This window comes from Echinops telfairi, unplaced genomic scaffold (assembly GCF_000313985.2).
Source record: "Echinops telfairi isolate 266 unplaced genomic scaffold, ASM31398v2 ScPeMD7_5592;HRSCAF=6446, whole genome shotgun sequence".
Lineage (NCBI taxonomy): Eukaryota > Metazoa > Chordata > Mammalia > Afrosoricida > Tenrecidae > Echinops > Echinops telfairi.
The window spans coordinates 46,018,910-46,026,321 of record NW_022109491.1 but is presented as its reverse complement, the minus strand read 5'-3'; the positions used below and the strand labels follow the sequence as shown (position 1 = coordinate 46,026,321).

General features: G+C 44.9%; 1 protein-coding gene across 1 annotated transcript in view; it reads right to left on the bottom strand.

Annotated features, from left to right (window-relative positions):
- SLC24A3 (solute carrier family 24 member 3) overlaps positions 1-7,412 on the bottom strand; it is a 422,380-nt gene that overhangs the window by 54,893 nt on the left and 360,075 nt on the right. The window lies entirely within an intron of this gene.

Here is a 7,412-nt window from a genome sequence, read left to right as displayed (position 1 = left end):
GATGCCGCGGACAAACAGAAAAGCAACTGGGCCACATTTGCTACCCTCTACAAGAGTTAACAAAGTGGGGAGATTTGGAAATATCCAGAAAGCAAACGTAGTCCTCCCTTTTCTTTCCTTGCCTGGCGTGAAGCTTCTCCCACTGCTGACCACTCTTAACATAAGAGCTGTCTGGAGGCGGCTACCACACAGCCAGGAGGCCTCAGCTTCTCAGAGCAACCTCTACAAGTTTTCAATTTTATTATATCATGGGGGTTGCTATTTTTGCTATCTTCTATCTATGGAGTTTGCTATTGTAGCTATTTTAAGTAGACACGTTAGTGACATCGATTACTTGGTCCAGGTGCTACCATCACCATTATCCATTTCAAACTATTTTCCATCACTCTGGACGGAAATGGAATGTCCTTCCGTGATTTGCTGTGAGTCAAGCTCTGAATCATAAGTGCCTTTTGTACAGCAGAACAGAACGCTGCTCACGCCCACACCAGCCTCACGAGAGCCAGCAGGACTGAGTGCATTTGTTGCAGCTATTTCGTCAGTCCATCTCTTAGAGGCTTCCTCTCCGTTTTGCTCCCCTCTACCAAACCTGCGTGCATCTCTAGGGAGTGATCCTTCCTGATGACACAACCAAAGGAAGCAAGCTGAAGTCTCATCATGCTCCCTTCTGAAGAGCATTTTGGTACAGCCCCGACTGCCCCTCCGCCATCTGTCCCTGGTGACCACCAATAATGTTGGTTTCTATGAACGTGCCTGTTTTAGTGCTTCGTATGAGAGTGGGATCGTACAGTACTTCTCCTTTTGCACATGACGCTTATTCCTTCAAAAACAGAGTGTAGCTTTCATCCTCTACAAGGACTGTGTAGAGAAAAGGGCGAGGAATGTCCAGCCCGAGGCCTGGCTAAGGCCTGCGAAATCATCAACTCCAGCGAACATCCCAGGCCTCACTAACGAGAAGCAGCCCCTGCCGTCACATTAGGGCGAGTGACTTAAAGGTTTGACCAGTGTGACCTGTGTATGATGTTATGAATATGCAAATGGGCCTTGACAGGAAAAGGCTCCCACCTCTGGTGTAGAGAACTGTGAGGATAAGAACAAGAAATTGATGACAAGAACTAGAAATTGGGTATGGAAGAGATTCTAAGTATAAACAGACGTGTTTACTGTGAAAAGGGGGGTGATCAGGAGAGTCCTGAGCTGCTTGTGAATATGTGGTTGGGATGGGGAGGTAAGAGAACAGTTCCTCGTCACTTCTCGGAGGCTCGAAGAAGACAGCACCACTGGCTACCAGGCACGACCCTCCTGACGGAGCCTCAGAACTGCCCGACTGAACACCTGAACATGACAATGAGCGCATCTCCGATGGTACAGTGGGGTCCCCATTGGGCTCTAACCACAAAGTCAGTCGTTCCAAACCACCAGTCCTTCTGCAGGAGAAAAATGAAACTTTCTACTCCCATGAAGAGTCCCAGTCTCAGGAATCCAGAGGGAAGTTCTACCCCGTCCTGTAGGGTCACTATGAGTCAGAATATAGTTGATGACAGAGAGTATTTTGTTTGTTTGTCTCTGTTTTTGTAGCATCGCTCTCCTTTGCCCTTGCAAGGATATGTTGTTGGACCGTATAGATTTTTATTGTACTTAATTCTCAAGACAGGAGTGGTATATTTCTCTGTACTGTTTCCCCACCCCTTGTTGATTCCCCGATCCTCATCACAATATTACTAGTATTGAACGAAACATAAACTTATTTACACCTCTTTGTCTAAAACAAGGAACCTTAATGGCATAGTGATTACGTGTTAGGCTACTAACTGGAAGGCCGATAGCTGAAACCACCAGATGGCTCCGTGGGAGATACAGGGCTTTCAATTCCAAGAAGCAGTTACCATCTCAGAAACTCACAGGGGCAGTCCGATCCAGTGTAGGAGGTTGCTGTGAGCCAGCATCTAATCCAGTGAGTCTCAACCTGCGGCTCACGACCCCCTTGGGGGTTGAACGACCTTTTCACAGGGCTCGCCCGATTCATAACAGTAGCAAAATTACAGTTATGAAGTATCAATGATAATAATTTTATGGTTGGGAGGAGAGGTTACCACAACATGAGGAACTGCATTATAGGAAGGTTCAGATCCACTGATCTAATCGATGGCTGTGAGTTTTGTTTAAAATAAGAAACTGTGCCGCATTTCCTGAAGTCACCACTAGATGGTGACACCTTCTAGCCCGGACTCAAATCTAGTCTGCAAATTTGGTCATGCGGGAGTGAGCTCAGTCCAAATTCTCTTCCACAGTGTCATTAAATTTCCTAAAAGGAAATGAGTACCCCAGGATGGAGAACCTCTTGACAGAGCCTCAGAGAACCACTGCTGTCCTGTTGGTGTTCTGAGGCACAGTCCAGGTAGATCCCCCATCTCATATCAGCACACTCCATTCTTGTACTGTGTTGCCGGCCACCTGGTAAAGTGCCGTTGTGGCTTTTGAAAATGGCCAAGTCCCTTCCCACTCTAGTCTTTGGAACAAGTGCTGGGTGAGCAGTTTTTCTCCTTGTGCTCTGTTGATTGGGTTTCAGGTCAGACATGGTGACTGTGCTAACCAATATCTGCTCCCCAAGTTTGCCACGCACAGGCTGGTAAGGATCTAGTCTCCGATCCAGGTGTAGTTATTCTACAGCTAGCCTTGACTGCTCCCTAAAATTCCCATGCGTTCCACAGATGAGCCAAATGTTAATAAACAGGAGTAAACTGGAGCAGAAAAATGATTCTTGCCCCCCAGGCCTCAGAGAAACATCTGTGTACCGTGGAAATCAGTTTTTCATGGAAACCTGGTGTCAAGAATCTTCCAAGCATGATAGGACGGCATTATTGCTGTGGGCAGATGTCACCGAGTTGGCTCTGGCTCATAATGACCACAGAAAGAAACACTCTGGTCTTGTCCCACCCGAGCCCTTGTTCTTATGTTTCAGCCCACTGTTGCAGCCACGGGGTCAATCTAGCTTGTGCAGGGCCTTCCTTTTTGCCGGGTACCTCTACCTTACCACGAGCGGTGTCTTTTGCCAGGAAACGGTCTCTCACAGAAGGCTAACGTTAGGCACGCTGAATCTCTGCATGGCAGAGCATCTTAGAGAACTGCCAATGGAGGAGCGGACTCAACTGGAAGGACAAAGAGAAACCAGGGTTTCCACGGGGGCAGAGGTGGGGGAAGAGAGAGTGGGAGAAGGACCTTCCTGTGGCCTTGCACGGACAGACCAAGGTCATCTCCACACTCACATGTCAGTCCCTGGCTCTGTTTAACTGTTCATTTTAACTGTGAAGCAGGGGCTTCCAAATCGCTAAATCTAAGATTTCATAGGTTGTGTTATATCCCGGGCACTATTAGAGTTTAAAGCAGAGAAAAATCACACGATCACTTTCTTTCAAGAGACTGTAACTTCCAAAATCTTTTTTCTTGCTGTATGTTGAACAGAATAGCCCTACAGGCCCCACTCTCCCCCATCTTTTTTCACTTAAAAGCTTTGGACTCTCGTTAGGATATGGGTGTTTAAAGTCCCAGCTTCCTCCGTTTGGGAGACAGGAATTACAGAGGGCTTGGTGGTCTGAGGTGAAGAAACCTCACTGCACCAGCATGGCTTATACTTCTTAAGAATACCTACATTAAAGTCACTGCAATCACAAAGAACAACACAAAACATCCCACTGCCATTGCGTTAATTCCAGCTCATAGTGAGCTTGAAGCAGGCAAAAATAAAAGCAATGATAGTGGTTGTAGGAGATCATTTTATAAAACCATGTATGTTCAGGTCGGGAGCCCTGGTGACAGAGTGGTTTTGAGTTGGGCTGCAATCCACATGGTCAGCAGTTGGAAACCACCAGCCTCTCTGTGGGGGAAAGATGGGACTTTCTCCTCCTCTAAACAGTTACAGTCTCAGAAACCCACAGGGGCACTGCCACTCTGTCCTATAGAGTCCTTACAAGTCAGCATCGACTCAATGACAGTGAGTTAAAGTGCAGGTCAGGGAATGTAGATCAAAGGATATGAGAATGAATTTCATATTTAGGAGAATAAGAGTTGGTAGCAAAAGGATTATGAGGGCTGAGAAGTTCCAAAACAAAACCAAAATAAATTAGAATCCCCAATATTTCATCATAAAAGAAGAGAGGACCTCCTATCTGTACTGCATTCTCAAAGCATTGCTGACATACTTCCCCATTCAAGGAGCAAATAAAGGCCAGAACTGGTCAGCTGGAACCCACACTACCCACTTCCCTGTCTTTTTTCTTTTCTTTTTTTAAACACCAGCGTCATTCAGAGCAGGCTCTTCTTTTTGTCAATAGCAGGTATTATAGGACTGTTGGTTTGCTTAAGGAACCTAACAGTTCGGACATCCCTTGGGTTTTCATCACATCTTCTAGGGAGAGCAGGAGGGTTGAAAAGGGATGGGGTACAGTGAGCATAAGAAGGGAAAAAAATAAAAAGACATGGGTAGCAGGGGAACAGGGCACTAACTCACCCAAGGGGAGGACATTGTTTAGATCTCCACAGGGCAGGGGAAAGGAACAGGCTTAAACTGGTGTGACAAGACAGGAATGCAACATACCTGCATGAAGAAGCTAACCAATAGAGAGGTCTGTGGGGCTGGGCCCCAATCCCAACTATGTGGACAACAACCTCGCCCCCAGAAGAATGCACTTCAGAGGACAGCACGGAAGCTACAGCTCAGGGAGAGGGGCACGTCCGATGAGAGCACACGGGAGCAGATGTAGAGAAGGAAAAGAGTGGAGCACATCCTGGCCCACCAAGCCCCGAGGACAATATTCCTGCTGAGAGCAGCCAATGCACAGAGAGGACCATAGGGCCGGCCCCACCACAAGACATGACATTCTTCACTGATCCATAGCGATGCAGGGGACAATACTGGAGACAGAGTGCAAGAATTGTGCCAGATCTGACCCCACCACACTGGGGCAAAACACTAAGGGCATGAACAGAGCAGCAAGGGGAGCAAAGCAATGAAGTCCCTGAGGAATACCAAAAGTAGACGTTGGGGCCAGGGCATGGCACCCCATCAGACTCAGCCAGAAAGCACTCCTAAAGATCAACAAACAGACCTGGAATTATTTATAGATTTTTCTTTTTTGTTGTTGTTGTTTTGGTTTTTTGTTTTGTTATTTTGTTTTGCTTTTTCCTATTTTTGTGCTTATTATTGTCTGTGCATATCTATCTAGATAAGATCGGTAAGGTAAACAATTTGAAGGAGAAAAAAACGGGACCTATGGTTCCAAGGGAAACATGGAGAGGGGGAAGCGGGGAAAGGAAGGGGGTGCCAACAAACCCAGGGACAAGAAGAACAAGTGATCTAAAATCAATGGTGAGGAGGGCGTAGGATGCCTGGTGAGGCTTGATGAAGGGCAAGGTAGCTGAGAGGAATTACCGAAACCCAAATGAAGGCCAAACATGATAGTGGGACAAGAGGAAAGTAAAAGAAAATGGAGAAAAGCACTAGGAGGCCAAGGTCATTTATAGAGGTCTAAATACAGGCATGAACATATGTAAATATACTTACATATAATGTTAGGGAAATAGATATATGTACATATATTTATATGTTAAGTATTGAGGCAGCAGACGGACATTGTGCCTCTACTCCAGTACTCCCTCAATGCAAGAACACTTTGTTCTAATAACCTGGCATTCCGTGATGCTCACCTTCCCAACACAATTACTGAAGACAAAATGGATGCATAACCAAATGTGGTGAAGAAAGCTGATGGTGCCTGACTATCAAAAAATATAGTGTCTTGGGTCTTAACAGCTTGAAGATAAGTAAGCAGCCATCTAGCTGAAAAGCAACAAAGCCCACATGGAAGAAGTACACCAGCCTGTGTGATCATGAGGTGTTGATGGGTTCAGTTATCAGGCATCAATGTGAATGAGGGAGAAGGCAGAGTGGAGACCCAAAGCCCATCTGAAGACAATTGGACATCCCCCTCCCAGAAAGGTCACAAGGAAGAGACGAACCAGTCAGGGTGCAGTATAGCATGAATAAAACATACACCTTTCCTCTAGTTTTTAATGCTTCCTGCCCACTATCATGACCCTAATTCTACCTTACAAATTCGGCTAGACCAGAGCATTTGCACTGGTACAGATAAGAGCTCGCAACACAGGGAATCCAGGACAGATAAACCCCTCAGGACCAATAATGAGAGTAGCAATACCAGGAGGGGAAGGGAAAGGTAGGGGGAACCGATCACAATAATTGACATATAACCCCCTCCCAGGGGGACAGACAACAGAAAAGTGGGTAAAGGGAGACAGCAGTCGGTGTAAGACATGAAAAAAATAATAATTTATAAATTATCAAGGGGTTATGAAGGAGAGAGGGGGTGAGGAATGAGCTGGTACCCAAGGACTCAAGTAGACAGAAAATGTTTTGAAAATGATGATGGCAACAAGTGTACAAATGTGCTTGACACAACATATGTATGTATGGATTGTGATAAGAGCAGTAAGAGCTCCCAATAAAATGAATTTAAAAAAAGACTTTAATATGTCTCAATTGTAGAGAGGAGAGGTTAGCTTCCACTTAGGAAAGGGTTTGAGAGGAAGGGTTGTTGCGTAGAAAGCAGCCCCATGCAGGTTTTTTGTTAGGCCTAGGATCACAGCTTTCTCTGAGAAAGAAGACTTCTGAACACTTCCAGACGATCAGCAGAAATGTGGGTGACGGGAGAGAGCAGACCATGTAAGATATGAAAATAATAATCATAAATTATCAAGGGTTCACAAGGGTGGGAGGGTGGAAGAGGGAAAGGAAAAAAGAGGAGCTGATACCAAGAGCTCAAGTAGAAAAAAAATGTTTTGGAAATGATGAGGGCAACATTTGTACAAATATGCTTGATACAATTGATGTATGGATTTTGTTATAAGAACGGTATGATCCCCAAATACAATGATTTATTAAAATTAAAAAAATAAAGGAGCATAACTTGAAAATTTTTAAAAAAGATTTAATCCAGAAAATAGCAAATGGTGGAAAGGGTGCATGATATTGGAACCCTTACATACTGTTGATGGAGCTGTGAAATTACAACCACCATGGGCAGTCATATAGTGCTTCTTTCTATAACTGGCAACAGAAATACTATATAACCAACAATCTCTTCTCTTGGCTTTTACCTTAAAGAAATATGAGTCATAGCACTAATGATACATGTATATCCATGTTCATTGCAGTACTACTATTCACCATTGTTAGAAGATGGAAACAATCTAAACGTCCATCAGTGGAAGCATGGCTCGATAAACTATGGTATGTATCACCCAAGGGGATAGCATGTATAACTAAAGAAAATCATGAAACTGTAAAACACCGCACAGGGACATAGTTCCCCATTCAAGGAGCAAATAAAGGCCAG